The sequence below is a fragment of the Parasteatoda tepidariorum genome, chromosome 1 (assembly GCF_982258835.1).
Source record: "Parasteatoda tepidariorum strain Cologne lab strain chromosome 1, Ptep-v5.0, whole genome shotgun sequence".
Lineage (NCBI taxonomy): Eukaryota > Metazoa > Arthropoda > Arachnida > Araneae > Theridiidae > Parasteatoda > Parasteatoda tepidariorum.
The window spans coordinates 6,019,626-6,033,918 of record NC_141755.1 but is presented as its reverse complement, the minus strand read 5'-3'; the positions used below and the strand labels follow the sequence as shown (position 1 = coordinate 6,033,918).

The window sequence follows — 14,293 nt, the reverse complement described above, 5'->3', positions numbered from 1 at the left end:
TTTAAGTCATCTCCAATCTGTTTTTGCTATCTTATACTAGGTCTACTTCTTTTCTTTCTATCATCGGGAGTCCAGAAGAGAGAAACTTGTGTTGTTTTTTTCTAGGATAGCATAATCAGATCACCTTCTCTACTTATCTCCAGTCTTCACTTTCCTAACTTCTACATATACTTCTCTTAAAATGATTTTTTTTGCTAAAAGTCATCAAGCATATTTCAAAATATTAGTAAAAATAAAATCTCTTGTTACAGCACGTATGTTCCCTGATAATAGCCATTTTCTCATAGATTCTTTAGTCCGACATTTTTAGTTTCTTTCGGAGAATTGTTTCAAAATTTTAAAACAAAACTCTCGACGGTGTTAAAATGACTCATAAGATACCACTTACAACGAAGGAATCAAGAGTGTTGTATAAAATAATATACCTTGTGAAAGTGTATAAAAAATATGTCTTTTTTTCATAAAATATTAGCCTGAATTTTGTGCTACTTGAAAATAAAATTATCGGTTTAGTTGAAAATTACAACAATCACTATCTATAGACTCTTTTTTACTCTCGCGAAGCGAAACACTACAGTACCTTATTTTAATGGTGCAATAATACTTTGAATCATGTTCGGATGAAAAATAAAATTTGTTAAAATAATATAAGAATAATGATTACCATAAGCAGCAAAGGTATACTTATAAAAGCGAGAAAGTACTTTCTGTCTAACGAACCCATAGTTATTTAAGCTTATTAATTTCCTCTTAGTAAACAATTGCTTCTTTGAAGCAATGATTTATGACAATTGTCAATCAACAGAAATTGCTTGAACTCAAATTTAATTTATTTTACCACACACATATCACACACATAAATCTTCATTGATATATTTGTCAAGAATTCAGAGTACTGTTTAGACTATTTAAACAAACTATTAATTTTTGGAAAGAAATATTCTAACTATTAAAGCTACAGCTAATAATTCCGATTATAAAGCAAAAATCATAAGATATATTTTATATATCACAGATATTTTATGCTTGAAAGTATATATGCGCTAGAAAAATTCTGGTAAAATTATCGTACTGTATGGTATTAACATTTATGGAAAAAAACATTATTCTGGTAACAAAACTAAAATATACAGTATCAAAACCATTCATTGGATAATTTTTCAATTCATATAGCAAGGGTTAATCAAAAATTATGCTTTTCAAAATTATAGTTCTTATTGCCGCGCCTTTAGTAAAAATGCAAAACTGAAAAGATAAATGAACCAAATAAATGGTTTTTATGCCAAGCTCTAAGGCATCATGATAAAATTATCAAATTTTACAACTTTTCCCAGATTTCATTACATATTATTAAACATAGTTTATTTCTTAATTTTACCAAAATCAATACTAAAGCGCTTCGGTAAAAATTACAGAGCTTTTTGGTGCTCCCATAGAGCCAGAAACACGGTAAATTTTACCATATTCTTGTTGTTTTAACCATACGTTTTTTTTTCCCAGTGTACAACGAAAAATAATTATCAAGCTTTCCTTATTCGTATATTTCTTGTATTTTCCTTGTCAACTTACAAGTGCAGATTTCCTATAAGTAAGATTTACAAAATATATATTGCAATGCATAAAACTGAATTATGTCATCATTGTTACACAACTTTTTTATCTTTTAAAAGTTAAGCATTTAATCAAAAACAAATCTCGACATTTTCCACTGTGCATTTACAGTAAAAGTTTTGTGTATAATTTGGTCATTACATCTACGCATATTTTTCCTAAGGTTACACCTTCGATTCAACTCTTTGAAATCTATTTTTGATTGCTATCATCCAACATAAAAAAATAAAAAAAATCTTTGTATCTACATCAATGTCAACTAAACGTCACTCCGTTCAGCTATCTCTCTGGGATATCTCAGTCCGGCTCTCATTAAAAATCTTAAGACAATTGACGAATAAATCCACGTGTTTCTGTACCACCAAATAGTGTACTAGACCGTAACCAAACTTCACGGACAGGGCCAAGCTAAGATAACTAAAAGTAAAAAATCTGACCTTCGTAAACTAATTGATACATAATCTTAGCAGCCTGTCCTAACTCGTCATCCTCAGCAAAGACAATAAATCTGGAAGAGTAAATAAATTCAGTTAACTAGTGCTTGTTATTTATCTTTTTATTGGCACTTTTTTGTGCCTGTTGCAAAATTTGCCCTTGAAATGTCTCTAAGAAGTATACTATTAACGCTTAATTGTTTCTGGACTCCAACTAAAGAATACAGGATGGGAAGTATTTACATTTCTCGAACTTAAGTTCTACGAAGTAGTTTGGAAGTACGAACTTATGATAATATCTTCGAATGAATATTCGAATGTTGTTTACCTTTGCGGGAGGGCGGGATTCTAAATTCAAGGAAGGTTGTATCTATAGAACTTTCCCAGAAAATCCGGCTGTCAAGTTTTGTAATAAGAAAAGGGAAAGCATAAAGTTTTAAATTTGGTCATCATAAGTAAAATGCTTTTGAATGAAAATCAAATATTTGCAGTTTTCATTGGTTATGCAAATATTGCCATTCTTGCAACTTTAGATAAACTTATGAAGGTTGAATTATAATTTTTTTTCCCCGTAGAAATAATATATGTCGCTAAGCATTTAAGAAAGGAATTAATGTTCCAAAACGAAAGGAGGACAATCGTTCAAGATTACAGGTAACAGTTTGTTTACAATCAATTAATTGCTTTATTCTTGAATATTTATTAATAGAATGATAAAGCTTAACCTTCTTAATGCTGCTAGGAATGAGCAAATAATAATGTCCATAAAATTAGATAAGAATTTTTTTATGTTCTTCAAACTCATGATTAAAGGTAAAAGTAAGAAATTTTACCGAGATTAATAAATGATAAATTATTCTCCTATTATATTTTTTAAAAAGATTTAATGAAAATATTCATACATAGAAAACTTAAATTAAAAGGTAAATAATGATTTTTGAAGAATTTTTAAGGATTATTAAACGAAATACAAATTTGATTGGTTTTGTTTTAAAAAGATTTGACAAAAATATAGAAAACTTATATAACATGCTAAAATAAAAAGCAAAGAAAATGTTTTGCTTAATCTATTTAGACAACTAAGCGAATTTGATTTTGTATTATTTTAAAAACATAAATATCCATACTTAAATTGTACATTTTCAACGTTTTTAATGTAGTTATAATAAATGGTCATAAACTAATAATCAATGTGATGAACTGGACAAATACTGAACATGAGTAGACGTTATGCAAAACTCGATTTAAAGTAGGAATTTTCCGAATATCCCACCTATCATCGTGTCTTAATATTTATAGACATTAAAAAGTTAATATATGTGAATAAAAAACCTGGTGAAAAAAGTTTTTAATTTTGAAACTAAATAATGTCATCTTAAATCACAGGACAAAATCCTTTTGAATAAAATTTTGCTGAATTCTCGATTTCAGATATTTTTAATGTCTCTTAAATTACTCAAACCAGTACTTAAAAAAACTTCAAGTTCGAGAAATATAACTGCAAGTTTCACTAATCTAACCTCAATATAATTTCAGTTTTCGAAAAATCATTTTTAAATAAAAATTTTTCGTTACAATTTTAAAGCAATGTATAAAATTTTTAAAAAAGTAATTTATTTAAGAATTAAAACAATTAAGAATTATTTCAAAAAATTCTTCAGAACAATTTAAAAAAATCTTAACGAAATTTTAAAAAATCTATATTTGTAAGTATTGTAGTTTTATATAAATTGTTATATTGTATTCTAGTTTAATATAAAATGTAGCTTGCTCTACCAGAACATTTCACTTTTCTAAAAGAAATTTAATCGCATCGTAAGAAATTGAAATATATATGTTTAACTGAATTAAATGTAAACAAAAAGAAATTCAATAACCAATGCATTGAAATATGTGTGGAGATTGATTGAAATATTGATAGTTATATCATTTGAAAGACAAATCGAAAACCAAATGTTGGAAACAAACTTTTAAATCATTAAAAAGTTATTTTTAAGAAAAATTTCAAAATAATGCATTTGTAATTATCCAAAAAAAATGAATAAATAAATTAAAGACTCAAAAATGCAAACAAGTTCTTAAAATTAAAAAAAAAATAACCAAATTTAGCCAAAACAGATTTAAACTTAATATATACTTATACTGACATTAACACTAAATACATAGAATTATAAATAAAATATAAAATACTACAAAAGTATCCAATAACACCTCAAGAAAACACTTACAAGAACGAACTTGTATCAATTAGTGGATACGAATTCATGCGCGTTATGCAATGCTTATTGTTTAGGGGCTAAAGGGCGAAAAAACTTCCTTTTAATGCTAATTAAACATTGTTTACAAATTTTTATTCTTTCTACGCATGCGATACAGTGTTTCTAGTTAAAATTAACTTATTAAAAACCATTATTTTCTCAAAGGAAAATCTTTCACCTGGTATTTAAAGTCTAACTAATGAACCAAGCAAAAACAATGTCGAAGTATAAAGTGTAACTTACCATTGATTACGCTAAACCATACTTTCTAATCTTAAAAAAAATTATAATTGATTATTGACTTTTGAAATTATTCAATTATTAAAAATTATTGAATGTCTCATAAAAAGAACATTAATAATGTTGATATGACGCCTTCATCAACTACGTTTCTAGAAAGCTTTGCAATCAATAAGAAAATGTTAGGTATAAATATTTCAATTGAATACAATAGCATGATCAAAAATAAAGTAACAAACATATTTCGAAAGAGGAAAAACGAATCAAATCAAATTTTACTGGAACGTACAACAAAGCATAAAAAATCTATGGTAAAAAATGATAAAGGCATGAAATCAGGATCATGATTGAATAGACATCACAGCAAGGTAATCCAAAAATAATTTAATAAAATAAAAACTTTCGGAGGGTTTAATATAGGGTATGATGCATTTTGATGACGATGCATGTCTTACTACAAACTCTGTTGTTGTCAACAAAGTTGTTTATAAGGTCCTGAGACAATATGTCTCAGTCACTTAAGGTACGTTCATTAAACTCCATTAGGCAGTTCTGAGTCACGGGAGTTTTTGAGAGGAGGTAGCTTGCTACAGCTGGTATACCAAGAGCATTCCAAACACGTTCTTATGGGATTCAAGTGTTGAGATATTGCAGATAACACTGTACAAAATTCCGGATCAAATTACGTAAAAAGTACTGGCAGTGCATCATCCGTAAAATTCATTTTAATATAAAATTTATTTTATCGTAAAGTTTTATACCGTAATTCTTACAGTAATATTATTTCAATTACAATGATTTTACAGCTAATATTATTATAAAAATTCTGGTAAATCAGATTTTTTGTTCGGTAAAATTTTACAGTAAAAATGGATTTGACCGGCAATCCAAATCTGTGCAATCCAAACAATTCAAATCTGTGTAGAAAAGTATTGACATCTTTAAAAATGAACTGAGCTTTGAACCCAAATCTTCTTTGAACAGGGGTCTTAAAAGGGGTCTGCATGGATCTGAAATCTCATCCCCATACGACAGAGAAGTTTTCGCACCTTTTTAGGAAACGTGCAGATCTTTGCGTCCGTACAACATTGCTTTTGCGATACTTTGAAGGATTTTTATATAAAACTTTCATATTGAGTGGTCAGCCGCAATATTGCAGTTGTTACTTTTTTTTTGGGCGTGAATGCCTATACAATTCATTTGTTCATTAGTGTAACATAATATTACATAAAATAATCATTTCGCTAAATAATTTAAATAGAATTATAAACCATATATCAAGGATATGAATACGGTAAATAAGGAAAAAATAATAAAGAACGTTTTAAGCACAGAAACTACATCTTATAGGAATATAGGCAACACAATATCGAGTTTCAACAGAAGCCGATGGGATCCAAAAGTGTAATTAACAGTGTTTTTTACCATTGTAAGCCAGTAAAAACTAATTAATTGTCTTGAAAAATGTAAAGTGGAATTTAATAATACAAAAATGCTAATTTATGGCTTATTGAAGAGCTATTCCAAATTACTTAGAAAAAAATTCTATCGGGCTTAAATAATAATAAATTATTTTGTTATTTAACAAAACACCGCAAACGTAAAAGGTGACATTGCTTTTTTTACTGTTAGGAAATCAAACAAAAAAATCAATATCAAATAAATTCATGGCATAAATTGAATTTTCTTACATCATGTTCATCTCAACCATAATGATTTTCACAATCATATTGTTCATGCATTATTTATGTAGAGTACGTTGATCTCAAAACATATTGTTATGTTTGAAAGAAATTGATTGAAAAATTCCGTTAAATGATAATTTTTTCTTATTACATAGATAAATGATAATTTTTATTTATTATCCCTTTACCTTGTAATGCTCTTTAGTTTTGTTGTGAACCAATAAATATTCAACTGCAATTGTACGCATTTTAAATAAAATGTTATGTATATGAGCATGATATAAAAAACATAAGTAAAAATTTGCGCAGTACTTGTTTTACCTAGAATATTTTTCTTACATATGATTCTCTCCAAAAAAAATCCCATGTAAAAAGTATAATCTTTTACAAGGCTTTTCTCTTCTTTTGTATGTGCTGCCTATCGTTATATTTAATCTATAAGAAATCTTGAATAAGAATATCTTGAATCAATTCACATAAATTTTGTGTGAAAGCTCTTATGATGAAACTGACCCGCACTTGCTATCAAAACGTTTTGTTCAATTTCTAACTGAAGTTTTTTTCATTAAACTTCAAAATAAATTATATTGTTTTTTGAGATAGATGCATTTTTTTAATAAGTTAAACATTTTTTGCTAAAATTAGTGTCGGGAGAAGATTTATAAGTTAAACACTTCAGAAGATTTATAAGTTAAACACTTAATTTAAATTAATGTAATAAATGGAGCAATTGCGCTTGTAGCAAAATTATGTTTCTTTAAAAAACACGATACTGTAGCTTCAAAAGTTACTTATAAAAAAACAAGAAAAGCATAAAAATTCATCAGCATAAATTAAAAGTAAAAACGTGTAATTGAATAATAAAAACATTACCAAGATAACATAGCAATACAAACATAAAGGTGCTCGAGGATAACTTAACACAAATTTAAACATGCACAAATATATAGATACATAAATATACGCAACGATATCATAACACAAAGATAACGATTCACCAATATAAAAATACACAGAGATAACATTACACAAATATAAAAGTACACAAAGATAACATAGTACAAATATAAAAAAACACAAAGACGAAGATACACAAAGATAACATAACACTAGTGTAAAGATACAAAAAGATTAAATAACACAAGCATAAAGATAAAGATACACATAGCACAAATATAAGGATACACAAAAATAACAGCACAAATATAAAGATACACGAAGATAAAATAACACAAATATAGATACACAAATATAACGATAAAGATACAAAAAAATTACATAACACAAATGTGAAGATAATAATACACAAAGATAACAATAAAAGCCTTATGATAAAAATACATAAGGATGGCATAAATAAAAATAAATATGAAAAGAGTAATTTAAAAAGCTAACACTTAACTATACACAGTCAAGTACACTAAATTCAGCAGATGCTCATTATTTGATGCTCACGATTTCTGCTATGCAATTTTTAAATAAGATCCTTAAATAACCTAACTTAATAAAATCTTAAATTACAAAAAATTAACGGATGAAAGAGGTCACGACAACTTAGAGGAGGTATAAAGATGGTATCAATAGTGCATTACTACTGAGAAATAAAATGAGGAAATTTATTCATTTACTCAATGATGATTCTGAAATTATTCATAACGTATTCACAAGGAAATTGAGGTACTTCGATGCAAGGTGCGACAAAAAACATCGGACAAAGTTCTTGTATCATAGAATAGAAATAAGATGAATTATTTGTTTAATTCAATAATAATAATTTGCGCATTCATTTCCTTTTGTGTGTTCATTTACTTTTGTCTACCATCTATTATTTATTTTAACTATAAAATATTTTATTAAAAATCTCTTAGTTAACGTTTTTTTAGGTTTGTTTACTATTTAAGGAAAAAGATCTGCGATTTTAGAGTTAAAGCAAGGAAAACGACAGTGTAAACAAAAATGCTTTGCATGGTACAATGCACAAAATAAAAAAATTAACCACTCTGAATAACTTTTGATCTAGTGATCGGATCTTTATGTTCCAGTACTCAAAGGCTCGAGGAGGTACTCTCCAATATGATAACTAATTAGTGCAAACGATATTTTAAGCTATGAAATCAAGTACAAAAATGTGCTTTCGCTGAATAAACTTATATTTTTCTGGCGAATTTGAATTTCTGTTCCCCAGGATATAGGGGACAACTGTAATCTGGGAAACATGGTTCCAATAATATGGTCGGTCGGAAAATTCGATCCCTTAATGCTAATTTTGAGTATTTCACCATAACCTAACTTAATATCTAATATATCTAATAACAAGAGAATATACTATCATATTTACAATTTAAAAATTGTAAAAGACAAAATAAGCATGACAAACAAATTTGATCAAAATTTAGGATCTGAATCACATTAGTATATAAAACGAAAAAATCTGTAACGTTTTGTTTCTCATATGTATAGTGTGCCAAAAAAATTAACCACCCTGAATAACTTTTGATCTCATGATCGGATCTTCACTTTCTAGGACTCAATCTTAATGGCACGAAGGGGTGGCCTCAAACATCTCAATTAAAAATTGCGGACGATATTTTAAGTAAAGAAATCCGACCTAAAAATGTACTTTCTCTGACAACAATTTTTTTCGATGGATTTGGATTTCTGACACTCAAAAAATAAAGGGGGTAGCCACAACCTGGGAAATATGGTCCCAATAGTTTGGTCAGAATAACACTCCAAAGTTTAAACCGTTAATGCTAATTTTGCTTTTTGCATATTTCGCTGAACTTCGAGAACTTTTTAAGCCAATTAAAAAAAATTACACTCAAATATGAAATTCGTTTAGACAAAGCTAAATATCTGCCAACAATAACCTTAAGTAAATATTTATAATTTTTTATTAGTCGAAAAAAATTTAAATTATTAGGTAAAAACTTTTTTTGTATTATTTTAAATAACATAGTTTTACCTGGTAAAATACAAAATTGAACAAAATGGGCTGAAGAGTTAATGAGAAATTGAATTTCAAAAAATTCAATTATTTACAATTCCTTTTCTAAGGAACTATTTAATCGATTTCGCTCAAATATTGTATTTCTCCATGAAAAACTATATTCTTTAAAATGATGCAAAAATTATATACCTTACAATTCAAATGCCATTTTTTCAACCATTATTAAATAAAATAATTTAAAACAATAAATTTTTACTAAAAGTTGTCTTTTGCATGGAATTATAGTTGGATAAACAAATTTTATAATTGTGTGTAAAATTTTTCCGATTTACTTGGAAATTTCTCAAGATGTAGTGAAATACGTAGAAAGTCAAATTAAAGGGGTCGAAATTTTGGAGCATTCTCTTGAACCACTTTGGGGGACAGAAATCCGAATCAGTCGAAAAAAAGGTATGTTTATTCAAAAAAAGTACGTTTTTGAGTCTGATTTCGTAATTTAAAATATCATCTGCACTTATTAACTTGAATATTTGAAATCACTCCCACGAAACATTAAATTTGAGCAATAGAACGTGAGGATCCGATCATTAGATCAAAAATTATTCAGAGTGATGCGTTTTCTTGCGCACTGTGCACTGTAGGGAATTGTTTCACGCTTTCAGTCATTAAAATTAAAAATTCATCTAATGGATTCAGAATGGTCTTTTAAAATCCTCAATGTGACGTATATCAAATAAAAATAATTTTAAATTGCAATCGTATATTGTCCTACAATCAGACAAATTTTAAAAGTCGATTTTGAAGTTAAGCTGAAAATTTTTTTATTGTCTATATTAAATGACACTTTAATTTATTTTTCTTACAGTGGCAATTTCTTATTCGGGAAAAAAGATATAAAAAATAATATTCTGTTACTTTTGAGAAAAATATCATTAAAATTCCGCTGAAATAAATTTTTCATGGAGCTGAGCATATTTTTTACATTGAAATTAGGGTATCATTACTTATTATTCGAAACATTATTTTCTGTGCTATATACACTCTGTAACAAATAAAATCGACAATGTAAAATCGACGCACCAAGAACGCACTAAGACGCGCAAAATCGACGCTCGATCAGGCTGGAATGATGCCGACTGGGGACGTATAGTCTTTAGCGACGAATCCCGCTTCCAAGGTCAATGCCAGACCACATACGGCACGTGTTTCTATGCACTGTCTAAAAGCTTGTCAAACTCTTCCTTGGCCTACCAGATCACCAGATCTCTCTCCCATCGAGCATGTCTGGGATATGATGGGAAGGCGATTGCATCTGGCACGGAATGTCGATGACCTAGTTCAACAATTGGATCGAATTTGGCAGGAAATACCGCAAGAGACCATCAGGGAGTTTATTGGTCTATGCCACACGGTGTACCAGCTTGTATCCAGGCTAGAGGCGGGTCAACACCTTATTGAACTTGTTACTGTAACTCTGCAATAAATTATTCAATTGTTCTGAAATTTTAATCACTTACTATTCTGTACATTTTCTTCCTATCCACCAATTTTCGTTTCAATCGGACAGCTCCTTCTTGGTGCGCCGATTTTTTTGTTATAGAGTTCATTTTCTGCAGCCTAGTTTTAGGTTCCCAAACGTAAGAAAAAAGTTTTAACTATCAATTAAATTTAAATTAATTCATTAGTTCAAAATTGTCATTAATTTTGATTATTTAAATAAATTAAATTGATTAATTAATCAAATTTTGATTAATTTAATTCATTTAAATTAACTTATTAAATTGATTTTAGCAATTAATTTAAATTTGATAAATTAGTAATTAATTTTTGTTATTTAATTAATCATTATTCTAGAATTAGATTAAATTGACAAAGTGTTAATATTCACTATAAATTAATTATCTATTAATTTGGAATTTGTTGTTAATTTGGAGTTTGCTATACTGAGGGTTTTTTTTCTGTTTCAATAATGGACCTCGAAAAATATTTTCTTTTCACATTAGCACTTTTTTTTCTCTTCGGGGCACCATCTTTAAAATTAAATTTCGTCTCTTCAGAGTAAAATTCGTCAATAAAAAGTGTATCACAGCTTTTTAGCAGTTTTTTAGTTAATAAATCAATACAGTATGTAATCTGTACATAACAATTGTATCTAAAATGTTCTCTTAAGATTTATAAAACTTTATTTTTCTCACATACATACCTTTTCTTCCCAAATTATTATCTCATGCAATACTACAGTAATATAATACATACTAATGATATAATAATTAGTAAACTATTATATCATTCAGTTTCTTTTAATTGTATTACTTAAGACTCTCAAGGTCTTCTTCATATTTATTTTTTATTTGTAACGAGAATCCTTCAAAAATGCTATTAACTATGAACAAATAATCCAGTAACTTTTCGAAATGAGTACCAAGGCCGGCAGTTTTGTTGACAATTACATAAAGATCGCCCTTACATTACATTACATCATCTTATTCAGACTCTTCTGACGACCCCCATCACTGGGCCGGAGGGTCATAGCCGGCCTCCATGACCCTTTATGACACACACGTGGAACTGACCCGCATTGACCGCCTTGAACTTTCTCTGCCGGGTGAAAGTTATATTCTGACCAATCGCTGAATATAGGGTCGAGGAAAGAGTACCTTTTTTTTTCTAATATGTAATCATGATATAAGAATTACGCGAGTATCACCCAGATTTTAAAGTTTTCTTTTTTTTTATGAGATAATCTTCAAGGACAATACAGGTGGTTATGACTTGGTTCACAACGATTGGTGGAATTTAGGCCATTGAGTTTTATTTAGTTGATCAGAGATGTAATCTTTACTTAGAATCGCGAAGAAAAAGAGTAAGTTTCCCATCACTTTTAAGAGTTTTAAATAGTCATTTCACATGAATCGAAATTAAAATTAGATTTTAATTTGAATGTGCGGCAACCGAGCTTTAATTAGAAATATTTGCAAAAACGATTAAAATAAACGTTGCTGCTGTGTTTTGATGAATTGTTAGATATTGGTCATGAAACAGTTTCAAGAGAGATATTTTTATTTCTTTATTTTTTTTTAAAGTTTGAGAAAAGGGTATTTTTAATATGTCATAGTTAATACATAACTCTCATTTTCGTTTTCAGAAAGAGAAAAAGAGCTTCTTGGACAATCTCAAACAATTACAATTTAATGATTATTTTGACATGACTTACCCTAAATCATGAAAATTTTAATAGGTTTCCAAAAAAAATTTTCAAGCACCTAGTTTTCCAAAAAAACTTTCCCCAATGATCAACAACACTAAGAACACACAAACAAGAATTTAAGTTTGAACTTTCTTGTAGTTCGGTAGCTTTCATATGCCTTAAATTGCTTAAAAATTTTGTTCCAATTATTTAATTTGGTGATAAATTATGGTGACAAATTCTGCTTGTAGCTGTCAAAAAGCGATTGAAACTTTCATTGTCATCAGACATGGAGGAGCTACGTAGGAGACATGTGTGTTCTAAATAGTCGGAAAGTGATCGAAATTACGAACGCAAGATTCCAACCTTACATGCATGAAAAAGAGCTAATATGAACGTTGTAAAAATTTAAAGATATTTAATTGATTGAGTCGAAGTAGGTCGTAGGAAAATGGGATTTGGAAAAAGCGTAGTAGTAAGCTTATTTCTTTCATTCTCGCGTCGGATACCAATGACTTGCACTCCTGATTGTCCTATCGACGTTTTTCAACTGTATGCGCTGTAATCCGTGATTATCGCAATGCATCCACTGTAGAGAGTAGAGAATAGAATATTTGACAATAATCAAATACATATTTAAAAAAACATAAGGGCCACCACTACTGCATTACCTGTTCAACTTAACGTTACATTTTATTTTGCTGTGCAAAAACAATGATACTTAGAAACTTGAAATTAAGATGGTGTGCAGAGAAATGTACAGGAAGTACAATGGAATAAAGAAAAGAAAATTCAATAATTACTTCAAGAGCTATTAACTGTTTAACTTGTGGAGAAAAATGCAATGGGGAGAGCTGCTCTCCAGGCAGCAGGAATGCAACTATAGAGTTGAAATTTGACATGCTGGAACAGCTGTTTTTTTAGGAACTTGACACGAGTTTTTTTTTTTTTTTAAATTCTACAAACTAACTTTCCACAAATTTAGAGGATTTTCAACTTATCTGAATTGAACATTTACCAAGCAACTGTTAAACTCATAGTAAAAAAAAGAAAAAAATTCTTGAAATCTGCTGACTGAAATGCGACTGCGAAGTCAACATATGCCATTTTCAATCATAAACTTCAAAACAAATTCAACTTTTAAGTTTCAAGTGCTTTTTTTCCGTAATTTTTTTTTCACTTTGTCTTCTTTTAAATAACGATTAGTTATCCATTGTTGTCGATTTGATGGCATCCACACACTTTTCAACTGTGTTCAAGTGTAATAGTAAACAGTGCGCATGCGTCGTCATTGCATGCGTTGCTATGGCGACCGCTGTTGTTTTTATTTTGACTAGCAATCATTTTTAATGTATTTACATAATAATTATTTAAAGTATTTTTATATTCTTTTTGTTATTAACGTATGGTTACTGGCCTGACTGGGATTTTAATATAAATGCGAATGCTGAAGAAGGAAAAGTGTTTTGTGAGATCTTGAAATACGCACATAGGTAAGATTTGGAAACCAATCGGACGACAAACATCAATTGAGACAGTTTTTGCAACCCATGATTTGAAATGTTTAACGGAGTCAATCCAGAAAAGAAAAAGCATTTGACCAGTGATCGTAATCAGGCGATCGCAACTTTTTTGTTGATTTTGTTTGTTTTTTCATTTATTTTTCTTTTCTAAGATTTTTTTCTCTCTTTATTTTAACAGCTCGCTCTTTACTTGACGTCAATAGTAACGTAACTAAAAAAAATGATTAAATAAAATAAAAAAATAAGAGAAAGAGATTCTTCTTCTTCAGGAGCGCAACAGCCCTTTGCAGGTCCTGGCTGCCTCAACAGCACGCCTTCTCCAGCTCTCTCTGTCCATGGCAACTCCTCTCCAGTTCTTAAGTTTTAGGACTTTGAGGTCGTTTTCGGTGTCGTTGAGCCATCGAG

At 29.0% G+C, this 14,293-nt stretch overlaps 1 protein-coding gene across 3 annotated transcripts in view; it reads left to right on the top strand.

Annotated features, from left to right (window-relative positions):
• Positions 1-2,286: 2,286 nt before the first annotated feature.
• Positions 2,287-14,293, top strand: part of LOC107452017 (very long chain fatty acid elongase 1) — a 122,067-nt gene continuing 110,060 nt past the window's right edge. Inside the window, exon 1 of one of the 3 annotated variants that reach the window (XM_087158625.1) lies at positions 2,287-2,699. The gene's annotated coding sequence lies outside the window, so the exon portion shown is untranslated. The remainder of the gene's footprint in view (positions 2,700-14,293) is intronic. The other 2 variants (XM_071180219.2, XM_043042164.3) reach the window with 2 other exon arrangements.